Here is a 15,287-nt window from a genome sequence, read left to right on the forward strand (position 1 = left end):
TAATACTATGGGTAAAATAGAAAAAAAGAAATTGTGAAAATTTATTTTTAAAATACTGAACAAGTAAAATTAAACGGAGGGAGTACGATCGATGTGACCTGGCTCCACTTTTTTTTAATGCATTAGCACAATAAACACTAACAAAATGCATGTGTCACGTACATAACAGTTGTTCATCCTGAAAATCATGCGCACGAAAAGAGAAAAGATTATGAAACCCTAGTGCTTCATATCTGTCGAAATGTAGTCATTTTTAGTTTATTTTTTTGTAAAAGACGTCATTTGAAAACCCTCCAATTCCATATTTATTGTTGAAAGGCCACTTCTATAGGCTATAGCATTTGTGTATGTTCTTTTCTTTTTTCTTTCAAATTTGTGTATGCCTCGAGAAGTGCTTTTTTGTCGAAATAAAACTTAATGTAGAAAACTGAAAAGAGATCAATTGGTTTGAAGAGATAAAAATTGGTTTCTTATGAACGAACAAAATTGCATTGCATGAATTAATCTAATTAGTAATTGTATTGCACGAGATAATCTAAATTTATAATTTAACTTACAAGAAAATAAGTGGAGTATTACTAAGAGAGAGGGGGGTATTTGCACGCACAATAACATTTGGAGGATTGGAAGGAGGAACTCGAAGGGAGACAGTGAAATTTGAATTTACACCTATTATGCTAGAAACTATTTATTGTTATCACTAAATTACATATTATTCGGTTCAGTTAATAGTTGGGCGAGAATTATAATGTCTAAATTGTTTATATGATTATACGATGGTTAATAAGAAAGCATAGGTTACTTACACCTAAAATAAAATAGTTTCATCACCTCATTGCTTATACATATATGTTATTTAATATTCTATCTCTCACAAAATAATAAATAGATTTTCACATAATTTAATACGGACCTTACTTTATAGTGGCAACAAAACACCGAAATAGTTATCGGGAGATTATTTCTTCTTCTTATGCGGCCAATCAAACAAATATTTATTTTTGCGGAATTTTATGCTGGATTAATTCTTCACTGTCACAACCAAATATAAGGCTTAAGGGGTCGTTTGGTAGGAGGGATAAGCTGTCCTATATAAATGGGATTGGGTGGGATTAGATGGGATAACTAATCCCACCTTCTATAAGGGATTACTAATTCCACTTTTATCCCATATAGATGGGATTGGGGTGGGATAACAAAGAAGTTATCCTACCAACCAAACATGTGATAATTTCAATCCCATGGGATTAATAATTCAATCTCATCCAATCCCTCCAATCAAACGATCCCTAAGCGGTAGTGCTAAGACACAGGAGGTGGCATTTCTATTTTGATATTTTCTACTGCAACAACTCGAAGTAGGGTCTAGGGTCTGCCCTTTTTCTTTCTTTAAAGTTCAAAACATAAAACTAGGATGGGATTGAGGGAATAGAGAGATAGAACAGCTTGGAAAAGACAATCATCCCTTTTTCTAGGGACGGTGGCTATGGGGACTACTTTGGGGCCCCTTTTAATTACTTTTATATATCTCCTTCTTTCTCACGTGATTTTTCTATTTCCATATCTACTTCAATCATTCACTTTTATTATTTGTCATTTAGAGCCTCTTTGGATGAGTTTAAAAAAACAGCTTATAAGCTGTTTCATTTAGAGCTTTTTTGGATGGGTTTAAAAAAAGTCATTTATAAGTTGGAAATAGCTTATAAGTAAAAAAAAAAAAATTAGATAGCCTAACTTTTTTTTTGTGTGTTATAAGCTGCTTTAGATAAGATAAGTTAAACGGACTCAATTATTTTTTTGGATTTATTTTAAGCACAAAATGACTTTAAGCTGGCCAGTCAAACACTCAAAAAAACTGAAAACAGCTTATAAGATGTTTTCAGCAACTTATAAGTCAATCCAAACAGGCTCTTAGTTACGGCTCTACTGTTTTTTTTTTTCAACAAATTATACTCTATCGTCAAAATTTAGTTCTATGATTTGATTACGCTAGGGATTAATGTCCGCGTGTTTACTGTATTATTTTAATAAGTTTTCATCGACATGCTTTGTGGTGTTGAAATTGTTAGAGTGTAGTTTAAAAGATATCTCCGTATATTTTTAATGAAAGCACGCAACTCAATCACTAATTTGTCCACAAATTAGGTGCTTGATTAGAGTAACTTAATCAAAAATTGATGGCTTGACAATTTAATTACTAGTGGATCATTAGAATACGTAATTTTTCATCTACTATATCTCTTAACTATATACTTAATTATTTGGTATTATGAAAGCATGAATAGTAGCAAGTGTAATTGTACTATTAAGTGAGATCATTAAAAGATAAAATGTGCGTTTATAATTAACCTATATGCCATAGGGACAAAAATGTACTCAATGTTTACATCAGATTAATAAATGCAACACACATATCTTTCATACATGAATTTTCACTTAGCTATGTATTCTCACTTTAATTCTTAGCCTCTAAGATTGAATTGTCTAATTCTATATAAACACAGGGGTACATACAAGTGTTTACCGATCAATTATAGGCATATGAAAACACTGCTAATCTAGTAAAGAAACTGCTGATAGTTTGCACTATATAGTTTCATTTTTTTCATTTAATCATCATGCGTTCGAAGTCAATTAGACCCACTAATTAATTTGGGTTCACACAGAATAAGCCCTTTGAAAAGAATAGTGTTTCCTGATCGAACATTTTTTATTTTCATGGCTCAAACTCGAAATTCTTATAGGTAATTGAAGGATCAACTGTCCTATCACCTTTTAATTTTTCTTACCGCCGTTAATATATTGAATCCCAATATGAAGAAATTAAGTTATAAAAAATGCCAATGTTACGCACGTTAGTTTCCCACATAGGTAATTGGGTATGTGATTCACTCTTTATATTATCTTTGACAATTCTCATTTCATGAGCTAGTTGTTGGGATTAAGTTGAGTCTACAGTCTATTTTCTTAAATGGTATTAAAATCATAACTATTTTAATTTTTTGTTTAATATATAATTACCATACTGAAATCGAAAATTTTAGAACTAAATTCCTAATTACACACATGGTCATATTTAATACTGATTAATCAAACACGTGTGTCGTTTCCAGCCAACACTAGACAATATTCATTCATTTCAAATATGAAAGAATACGGCCACCATTGTGAAAGTCATAATTCTACATTGTATGTAAGTCGAGGTCAAACAAAAATTATGATTACCGGCTTAAAGTACCGCATAAAACCTAAATCGAATGTAAATATATGGTAATGGTAGAACATTTAAAATCCAAAATCAAAATTATCGAACTAAAGTTTTCAAAATAGTATCATACCGTACAATGAACACCTCTAGCGGGACCCTCATGTTATATTGTCTACACTATATATATAATCCTGAGAGTGCGGGGATCGTGCCGCATGAGTTGAGTATGAGATTATTTTACTCTCTTGAATAATTCTCACCTCATAAATTAATTTTTGAGGTTGATTTCGGCTAATATCCATTTTCTTAACAACTCATCATCCAGAGATGATTTTCGATCGAAGTGGTTGGGGTGGGGGAGGGGAAATGCGTAGAGAGGAGATCAAACCAAAAAATAATAATTTAAAGGAGACTTGTGTGTGTGATTGGACAAATCATTTGGCGTATGCTCCTAATCTGGACACGCAATTAGCACAAGTCAATTATTATTTGTAGAACAAATTAATTATCTGAATATATTATTCTATAAGCCATGAAGAAATGGAATTATCAGCCTGAGTAGTTTTCAAGCAATTATTGAAGACTTATAGTATATGTTTTTCTCTCTTTCTTCGTTTTGAGTAGATGATATCTGGTATTTGATTATTGGACATTCTATAGCAGGGTTTTAGGTACTATTTTATTGCTGAACTGTACATATCCAATTCATCTTCCTTTTTTAGTTGGACAATGTGTGTCAACACCAGCCTCCAAATCACAACATCTTTTCTACTTTCCTTTGGAGGGGAAGTACCCACGAAGTACACTTTCACCAACCTGTTATGGTATTCCAGCTATCTTTGAATTAAAAAATATTACTACAACTTTTGGGAGAACAAAGGCTGGCTGTTCAATAATTTGTTTCAGCATTTCAAGAAAGAGGCATTATTAGGTTCAATATAGGTCAATTCAACGTGAGAAAATTAATGTTTCTTTCTTTTTAGGGGCTTTACATTAGGTTTTGAATTGTCAATAACTTGTAGGTGAATTAACATTTGGTATACTCAATGGCGGATCCAGGATTTTACACAAGTGGGTTCATGGGTTCAATCAGTAAATAACGATGATCAATGGTGATCGCCAATAGTGCAAGTGGCGTCGAGCACAACAAAAATTTGACCTCTTCTATTTGTTTAAATATGTAACCTCAAAACAGGATTTTTTTAAACCCGACACCTTTTTTATTTAACAAAGTTGAGCAAAATTTAAAAAATTTACAAAGAACCTACTTACATTTACTTTAAAAAAGATTCTATCTAATTTAAAAAATTTACTTCAACAAGAGTTTAAAATTTGTATATCCAAAATAGTTTAACAAATCATGTATAATTATCAATGTTGTTATTTACAAACAAAAGACACTACAAAGGGGCTTTAAACTACACAAAACTACTATAAATTAATTAATTAAATCAAAGTAAACTAACAAACTAGATAGAATGTAGTTGCATGTTTTAGCAAAAAACTATGAAAGAGAGTACCAAAATTCAATTAATAAAAAGTTAAATGTTTTTTGAAGTAAAATAGATTTTAGATATATTTTTTAAAATTTGAGTAAGAAAACAAAATATACAAGGTAAAATAGAAAGAGAAATAAATTTACTAGCTGGCATTTGAATAGCATATTAAAAATGGGCCCGTTTTTACCGTAACATTGTTAGCCAAATTGGCCCACTGGCCCTACTACATACATACTGAACTGAGCAAAACAGCAGCATGCAAAATGTAATAAAGCAGAATCGATCCCGGATATTCACCATGGCTTTGAACCCACTTGCCCACTGGACCAGAGCTTGACTTTGTATCATGTGGGTTCAAGTGATTTATATATAGAAATTTCACAATAATTTTCCTAACATAAACAACAAATTTTCGGACGAAGTGGGTTCAGTTGAGCCCACTTGACACTACGTGGGTCCGCCCCTGGGTATACTGCGTGAAAACAACTATGAGCCCGTTTGGATTGACTTATAAGTTGGCTTATAAGCTGTTGTGTTTGGCTGGCCAGCTTAAAGTCATTTTATGCTTAAAATAAGCTCAAAAAAATAATTGGACCCATTTGACTTAGTTTATCTAAAGCAGCTTATAAGCTGAAAACAGCTTATAAGCCAAAAAAAATAAGTTAGACTACCCCAACTTATTTTTTTCAGCTTATAAGCTGCAAACAGCTTTAAGCTGTAAGCCAATCCAAACGGGCTCTATAATAGTTTCAATCTTAAGGCTAGTTGAGTAGTATTATTTTTTCTTGAAGAAAAGAACAGGACCCACCACCAAAAGATGTGGCGGGACAGATGAGATTTCTCCACCCTTAATCAAAAGGTCTGAGGTTTCGAGCATAGTGAAATCTCTAGTATAGTAAGTGCTTCCCCTCCTTTAATAGGCACTACATGGTACGCGTACGGATTAGTCGGGTCAGTGAGTTTCGAATACTAGATGGTTATAAAAAAATAAAAAGAACATGAAAACAAATTAAGAAAAGAAAAATAAAAAACTTTAAATATATTAATTGATGATTAAGATACATTCTTTTTGTAGTTTTTCAGCAATTTGTTTGAATTATTGATCACCAGTCGTAGTACAGAGTCAAGGAACTTGAGTTGGAAGAAAGATGAATGCCAGAATCTACGTTAAGCCCGTTAACAAGAAGCTGCATATTTAGATGCAGAATTTATGAAAAGCAAACCCCATTAATTAAGAGTACTAGCTAGCTTGCATATATATTCTTCATTTGTGGAAAAACTAAAATATAACACCTCAAACAACAGTCTATAACCTGTCAAAGTTAGGGGCCCTAATTTTCCTATAATGCTACTCCACGTGTAGCTGTCCTCAATTCGTTTTCTGATACATAATCTCGTACATCAAAATTCTTAATAAATACTATATAATGATTAAATTCTGCCTTTATCCTCTTAACGTTAATAGGAAAGAGGACCCCCTTTGACCAAAGAGTTAACAAGCAAAATGAGAAAATTATCACCGGAAAACTAAACCAGCTTTTAAGAAACTTATTTTGATTTTCTATTAAACTAATAATTTGAATGCATAGTTTTTTCCGTTTTATATAGTTTATCTTCTCGTTAGTGATATTGCTAGAGATAAATAACGCATCGGGAAAAAGAGAATTGATGACATTAGTTTTCTTTCCAAACAAGGGGTAGTTATGTCTTTTTCGTAAATTCTGACCTTCTATTTTTTTTATTTTGTTGATTGACAGGAATGGGGTAAAATGAAATTTAGTAGGCGTTTGGCCATAGAAATAAAAAAAAAAATCACTTTTTTTGGAATTTTGAAGTTGAAGTTAGAGTTGTGTTTGGCCATAGTTTTTGAAATTGTATTTTTTGTTCAAATGTAGTTGTTTTGGTTGTGAAAAAAGTGAATTTGTTTGAAAAACAAGTTTTTCTTGTCTTTGGAATTCTGGAATACAACTTCAAGTTGTATTTGAAATTTTTATGGCCAAACGCTAATTCCGGAAAAAAAGTGAAAAAAAATTCCAGAATAAAGTGAATAATTCTTATGGCCAAACGGGCACGTAACTCTTATTTTGACCATATAATGAACATGGATCTGCTGATTGACTAGAGAGATAATATCATTTGAGAGAACTTTGACATTTTAGGTATTTTACCAAATATCTTTCTGAAATTGTTCAAAAGTCTTATGCAGTTAATGAATTTATTAATATTTTGAGCAATGAAAACAAAGGCCTTGTTAAAAAATTGACAAATATCCTATTTATAAAGAAATATTCTAACTATACAAACAATACATAAGAAGATTATTTTAAAGTAGCTTGCACCTTTAACATGTAATATAGTACGCACCTTTAACATGTAATAGAGTACACACCTTATTGAATTCCGAGGTTAGTTGCATTTTCATATTGCTCTGAGTTATTTGTGCCTATTTGACCTTTTCTCGTCATGTTTTTTTTTCTTGAGCCGAGATCTTTCGGAAACAGCCTCCCTATAGATAGGGGTAAGGTCTGCGTACTCTTTACCCTCCTCAGACCCCACATTGTGAGATTGCACTGGGTGTGTTCGGTATGGAGGAAAATGTTTTCCTGGAAAATGTGTTCTTGGAAAATAAGTGAATTTCTAATTATTTTCTTATGTTCGTTTGGGTAGCAGAAAATAAGTGAATTTCTTACTTATTTTCTCATATTCATTTGGTTGGTAGAAAATATTTTCAGGAAAATACCCACCCAAGCCCCACAACTCCACCCCATACCACACCAACCCCCCAGCCCCAATTTTTTTTTTAGAAGTTTTTAATTTTTTTCTGGATTTTCTAAATCACCAAATGCCCCCCCCCCCACCCCCACAACCCCCCACCCCTACCCCCAATTTTTTTTCTGGATTTTCTAAACCACCACATCCACCCCCCCCCCCCCCCCCCCCCGCGCAGATGCATACCACACCCCCCACCCCCAATCTTTTTTTGAAGCTTAAAATTTTATTTTCTAAACCACCACACCCCCCCCCCCCAAAATAAAATTCTTAAAAAAAGTTTTAAAAGGTACTTTTTTCTGATTTTTACACCACCCACTCCCTCCAATAACCACGCAAACTTTCAATTTTTATAATTTTTTAATAAAGGTAAAATTAAATAGGAAGCAGAAAATTCGGGGAGTGGGGGGTTACGGGGTGCGTGTAGGGGTGGTTGTAGAGAATCAAAAAAGAAACTTTTCAAAACTTAAAAAAAAAATTGGACGGGGTGGTGGGGTGTCGGGAAGGGGGGTGGGTGGGGTGAAAAAAATTAAAAAAAGGAAACTTTTAAGACTTTTTTTTAATAAAAAAGAAAAAAAAAATTGAGGTGGGTTGGGGGTGGTGAGGGTGGGGGTATGGTGCGGGGTGGGGGAGTGGTTGGGGGGTGGGTTGAGTGAGGAGTGGTGGTGCGCGGGGGGAGGGATGTGGTGGTGTAGAAACCCAAAAGTTTTTTTTTTTTTTTTTAAATTGAGGGGTGAGGTGGGGTGGGGTGCGGGGTGGTGGTAGGGTGTGGCGTGGGAGGAGTGGTGCATGGGTTGTGGGAGTGGTTGCGGGGTGGGGTGGTGCATGGTTGAGGAAGTGGTTGGGGTTTTGGTAGTTGGGGGTGGGCGTGGGGGGGTCGGTGGTGTAAAAAACCAAAGAAAAATTCAAAACATTTTTTTCAAAACAAAATTAATTTTTTTTTTGGGGGGGGGGGGGGGGAAGGGGGTGGGGGTGGTGGAGCGGGGTTGGGTGTGCAGTGGGGGTGGGGTGGTGGGAGTGGTTGGGGGAGGGTTGGGTGGTTGGTGGAATGCATTGTGGACTTGTTTTCCCTACTTTTATTAAGAAAGTCATTTTCTTCATTTTTAAGGAACTTGTTTTCGTAAAGAAAATATTTTCCAAAATTTTTGACCAAATGAACATGAGAAAATTAGAAAACATTTTCCGAAAAATGTTTTCTTCCCTACCGAACACACCCTTAATTGTCACTTATTCTGCCGTTTTACATTTTTTACCGAGAGCCGAATCGAACTGCCATTGTTCAACAATTTAGGTTCACTTTGATCACATAATCTCTCTGGTTTATATTAATTGCCTTCCAAATTTTTGGCACAACTCATAAGAAGATATTTAATAGCTTTAATCATCAGAGTGTTTGTCTAAATTATCCTTCATTTCTCGTTTAATGTCACTTAATAAATACCCCATTAATTATAAGATTAGTAATTGTAGATCTTGCAACCTGCAAGAAACTAAAAATTATAATTGACTTCTTGTTTTTCTATAACGTTAATATTTTGAAATAGATTCAATTCACCAAAATAACTAATATTTGGAACCGACCGAATATAATTTAATACCTGCTCTTATATACTCTGTATGTTGTTAGATAGTTGTAATATAAAAGATCTTAAATTGAATGGACACATTTATTCACGAAAGGATATGACTATTCTGAAAAGTCATCTCTCAATTTCTATAAATATAAGGACACTCTTGAAGTAGCATAAAGAAAAATCTACAGTTATAAACAAGAGCTTTGTTGTATTCTAAAGAGAATTGCTTGTATTTCCCCCAATTTGTATACGGGCAATATCTCTAAGGAAAGTCGATTTATCCACGCCTCAAAGCCATTTCTTCCTCGATTATATTTTCCTATTTTTCTAACAATTTTAAAGAGATATTGTGTTATAGAATGATTATGACTACTGATACGCCCAAATTACACCTTTAACATTAGGAGTAAGCGGTCGTTGTCAAATATAGAACCCAACAAGGTTGGGGTCGAATCCCACAGAGAATACAATGAAGAAATATACTTGCTAAGTGTAACGCTCGACTATTAGTCTATATTTCAAGGGAGAGGGGAATATAATAGTAATTGGTTTGAAGGTTGTTCATTAATGACTAAGAGTTGTTGTTATAAAATGTAAACTATTGGTACAAGGGACTAAGGTTGCGGTTCCAATGGAAAGTAATGCAAGTGGATATCAATTCAACCTCTTTAAATGTCTAGATGTGATTAACCACGGGTTACGTAATTTTATCAAAAGTCCTTCAACCAAATTGATAAATATCATTACTAAGTTTTCTCAAGCCTTAGAATGTGAAGAATGTAAACACCCATTATGCTACAAGTTAGCTTTCCTATCTCTAGCTCAAGCTATTAGATGGATTTAATGACCCAAATCCTTGCTATCTAGCCCTTTTCCTAACTTTCACTTTCTTTCTCAAGCAAAGTGAGAGTACTTAGGCACAAATGATGTTTGCAGCCATCAAGAGATATTAAAGCATGAAGAGTTGATAGAATGCATCATTAATATATAAACGAGAGTTAAATGTGAAACTCAATCACATAACTAAGAGCCTGTTTGGATGGGCTTAAAAAAAGCAGCTTATAAGCTGGAAACAGCTTATAAGCCAGCCAACTTATTTTTTTTGGCTTATAAGTTGTTTTCAGTTTATAAGCTGTTTTAGATAAGTTAAGTCAAACGGGTCCAATTAATTTTTTGGGCTTATTTTAAGCACAAAATGACTTTAAGCTAGCCAGTCAAACACTCAAAAAAGCTGAAAATAACTTATAAACAACTTATAAGCCAATCCAAACGGGCTCTAACACGTTTGGTCCCACAACCTTAGCTAATGGATTTAGCTACACATTTCCATTAAATAAAAGAGAAAAGTAGATACAATATTCATGAGTGCTTACAAAGTTATGGAAGAAGACAACAAACTAAAGTGGAAGATTCCTTTAAAGCTTCAACAACCAATAATAAATGTAGCCTCCACAAAAAGACAATAGAAGTGTAGAATGCTTTTTGCAAAACCCTAGGAGAGTATTTATATCCACCAAAAACGTGCATAAACTTTAGACAAAAATAACCCTGCAGACACAACATGCATCTCGCATGTTGTGTCGCAGGACAAACATGCGAGACGCAAACCATGCTCAGCAGCCGCATGTTATGTTCTTGACTTTAGGCTTCTCAAATTTTGGACAAGGTTTGCATTAGAACTGTTGTATCTCAAGTCTAACATGCGAGTTGCATGTTGATCTCGCAAGTTGCGCAACCTTTCACCTCTATTCTTCAGTGGCCTGTCATGATGTGCGGTTTATTTGTGGCTTCGCATGTTGAGCTCACACTTTTGCAATATTTCATCTCTCTTCTTCAGTGGTCTATGCGGTTGACTTGTGGATTCGCAGGCATGATATGCGGCTCGCATGTTTTACAAGGTGTGCTCTTGGCCTATTTTGCTTCATTTTGTTATGTTATGCTCTCCGAATATCTTATCCTACAAAATGACAAAAACATACTAAAAGTAAAACCAAAAGTGTTTGAAGAGTCACAAAAGCCTAAGAAATCAATATCGAATATTCCGTAATTTCACGGCACATCAACTACTATTGATAATTCAGAACAGTGTAATAATACTCGACTTAATTAAGAAAAGGAAAATGAAGAACATTTGCGGTTGTGCTGGTTGTTTAACGAAATTGGTTCTTGGATGACCAATGTGTCACTTTCAATATGCCATGATAAGTAGATATATGAAGATCTATTCACTTAATTTCATGAACTTAATTTCATGAACCGTTTTTCAAGTTCGATTGGCGGCGAATGAAGAAACGGTCATGAAAGGTTGGTCTCTGAACCATATGATGGTTTGAACTTTTATTTTCCTTTGTTTCCAGCGGTGCTCTACCCTTGAAGATCACAAGCAGACACAAGATATATAAGTGATACCTTTGGTCATTTTGGTCTCGCATTGTGGCACCAATTGCCAATTATTAACTTCACTTATTTTTTTATGAATTTCTACCCTTTGCACTTTATGTGAAATTTATTTTCATAAATAGTAGGGTGGATGACTCAACTTGTGATGATCTTGAAATGCATGATAATTTTGAAAATAACATGTATATTTAATATGCTTATGATAAATTTGTTATTCCATGACAATATGTGAATTAAAGAGTTGTTAAATGCTTGAAATAACAGGGGCATAGTCACAAACTCCATAGTGCAAACTGTTACGAGAAGAGCTTGAATTTATTCTTAATGAAATTAGTAAATGTTTGCAGTAACAGAGATATAATAGCTAATTTCACCTATATGAATATTGAAGTGGTGCCGCTTCACGCAAGACTTAGAGGATTGGTCTCGTAAGTTTCATGGAATCAGGATGAGCACATGGCTATAAACGTGCTAAAGCAAATACTGGGTTTTCTAAGCTACTAAATAATATTATGCGTGTGATATTTTCGGTTTTGGCACAAGGAGTTGTGGTTCAAATCTTTAAAAATACCAAAAACTTCGTCAAAACTTTAATACTCTTCGAAAGCACAAATCTATTAGTATAAGATACTCTTCGATATGCATGATATTATAAGAAATATTAGAAAATAGTGGGGGATTGTTAGATAGTTTGTAATATAAGAGATCTTAAATTGAATGGACATGACTATTCTGAAAAGTCATCTATCAAATTCTATAAATATAAAGACACCCTTGTAGTAGCATAAAGAAAAATCTGAAGGTATAAACAAGAACTTTGTTGCATCCTGAAGGGAATTGCTTGTATTTTTCCCAATTTTTATACGAGCAATATTTCTTTAAAGAAATTCGATTTATCCATGCCTCAAAGCCATTTCTTCTTCGATTATATTTTCCTATTTTTCTAACATATGTGACAGCACGTTATAAATTAAAAAAAAAAAATTGATGCTTAACTGGTGAGAGCTTTAATTTGACTTGGGTATGTTTCCTAATATTTAATTTTCTATTGACTTTATGTTATACTTTTGTACCTAATACACGGTGGACGTGTATTTAATTTGCTCGTTCCTATGATTTGAAGGAACTTAAAAGAAAAAGAATCACAGCTTTATTTCTGCAAAAGATTGCACAACATGAGAAAGATTAACAACATATATTGAGTACATAAGTAATATAAGTTCTTTTTGGACCAAAAAAAGAAAAAAGAAGCATATATTCATGAGAAAATGTAATCAAGTAAAGTCAGTTTAGGTATTTTCTTTTCCTTGCTAAAAAGTTTTCAAAAGAAAAATAAGATAAAACGTGTTACAATTAACCAGGTGAGTAATGCTGCATCTAATCATGAGAAAGAATTAAGGGTATATAGTCAACACAAGAAAAATCTTGAGTTGAACAATTCAAAAACTGGCAAAAGTCCACACTGCTTCCATTTCTACATTCCCAATCATTTGATTTACGAACTAGTTAAAGCCTTAAAGGTAGAAAGTAGAAATTATAATATAAGGAGATAGCTCAGAAGGTCACATAACTATCGCAATTGTAACAAAAAGTCACTTAATTTTAGTTTGAAACTGAAAAGTCACTTAATTTTCATCTTTGTAATACAAAAGTAAGTTAACTTTGTTTTGTAACTGAAAAGTTACTCAACTTTTATCTTTGTAACACAAAAGTCATTCAACTCATTTTAGTCAACTTTTGCTGACATGACATTTTTTAAAGTTAAATCCTTATTTAATATAAACTCACCCATTTTTACCATTTACTGACCCGTCCCACTAACTTGACTCGCTATCCAATGAATTTAGTGTAGGACTTGATGAGGATATCTAAAAATTGATCAGTAGTATAAATTTTGTAGAGCAGAGGATTGATATAGTAATTTTGAACAAAATCACTACTTCCTACATTAACTAAGTGAATTGAAACGTTGATTATCGATGTGACATTTACTTTCCCCGCAATCACGACCAACTTCTTATGGTATTCTTTTTTAAATTCAAACTGCTTGCTCGAGAGAATTATATTCTGAATTCTGAATTAGATGAAAAGAAGAACAATGGTACAACTAGACCAGTTGATTTCGGTAATATTTTGTGAATAGAATGTATAAATTTCCTTGAAGAACTATTACTACTTGCAAATAGCTTAGCAGCAGCGTCATAGTAACCAGATGATCTTGAGGCAAAACGTTAAGGCCTGAGTAGGGAAGAGAATCCAGCACGTTACTAGTAAAAAATTACTAGTAGAAGTTTAGTCCTTAGTGTTTTGTTATAAAAATTTGGATAGCGGGTCTGTTCAGTGGGGCGGATCACTAAATGGTAAAAATGTGTGGGTTTATATTAAATAAGGATTTAACGTTTTAAAAAATGCCACGTCAACAAAAGTTGGGTAAAATGAGTTGAATGACTTTTGTGTTACAAAGATGTAAGTTGAGTGACATTGCAGGTACAAAACAAAGTTAAGTGACTTTTGTATTACAAAGATGAAAGTTGAGTGACTTTTCAGTTACAAAACAAAGTTAAGTGACTTTGGTGGTACAATTACGATAGTTGATGATCTTCTGAGAAATCAACTCTCGCTTTATTCCGATTAATAATAATACGTACACAAATTATTGTATGATGAATGTCTGGGTAATTTAAAATGAAATAACAATAATAATAATAATGTAGAGGTTACTACGTAGATATTATGATAACTAATTTTATTGTTTAGTTTAGAATAATTTTAAATAATTTCTTTATAAAATAGACAAGTGTTAAAAAATAATATTAGCATCTGCCTAATTTTTATTAGATTTTTTTTTCTTTAGTACATTATTTATAATTAAAACAAGACGTCTACTTTAACGACACCTTTTTTACTATAGGTTTTCTAAAGCTAATATTTGCTAATTCAACACATGCTAGTTAGTTACCTGTTCTATCTTACATCAAATAATATATAAATTATTATACGTGCATAAAAGAAAATATCTACTAACCAAAATTGTAAAACAAAACAAACGTTCTATTAATACATAGTTTATGCCTAAAACCAAAATTCCATATTAGTTATTCAAAATTCGTAATAGTAATGAAGAGTTTTGTCACATGATCTATATTGATTATTTGGAGATTTTTGTTTTCAATATGAATGAGAAAGGGACATTTAGGAAAGGAAAAATCGAAAAAAGATATCAGGCAAAATGGCAAATTAGGAGTGTGTCCTTAACTGGCCAGGATGGTATTCAAAATTTTCGTAATTCTTAGCTCCTAGTAAGCAACTTCTGCAATCCAGGAAATGACGCCTGGCGTCCTTAAAAGAGTTCGGTCTCGAATTTTCATCTCTACTTAACTAAATTTTAAAAAAATGATCTTAACTTGAAAAAATTCGATGGAAACAATTTTTGTTGTTCATGAGACATAAATTCTAGCTTTTGCCTAAGACAGAGCTTGTGGTCAATTGAGCAGGTTCACTCTTCCTTATATACAAAACTAATTTATATACACAACTCATACCCGATGCCTGATGGGCAAGAAAAGCTTTGTCTCGATAATTTTCTGGAGCGGAGGTTATTTTTACAAAATTTTATCAAGCGGGCCAAAAAATAAAGACCTTATGGAGGCATTTGGGAACTTAACCCTCTGCAATCAGCCAACTTAGTTCTGGGCTCCAAATTAGGGATTCCGCTGGGGGAATTTGCACGATTGTCCTTACTTGGGGGTGGTCTTTAATTTTTGGCTTGGCCTAAATTATCACGAGGTTCTGAGTTCGAACCCTAGCTCAATTAAAAAAATAATAATTTTTGCACGA

Source organism: Lycium barbarum, chromosome 11 (assembly GCF_019175385.1).
Source record: "Lycium barbarum isolate Lr01 chromosome 11, ASM1917538v2, whole genome shotgun sequence".
Classification (NCBI taxonomy): domain Eukaryota; kingdom Viridiplantae; phylum Streptophyta; class Magnoliopsida; order Solanales; family Solanaceae; genus Lycium; species Lycium barbarum.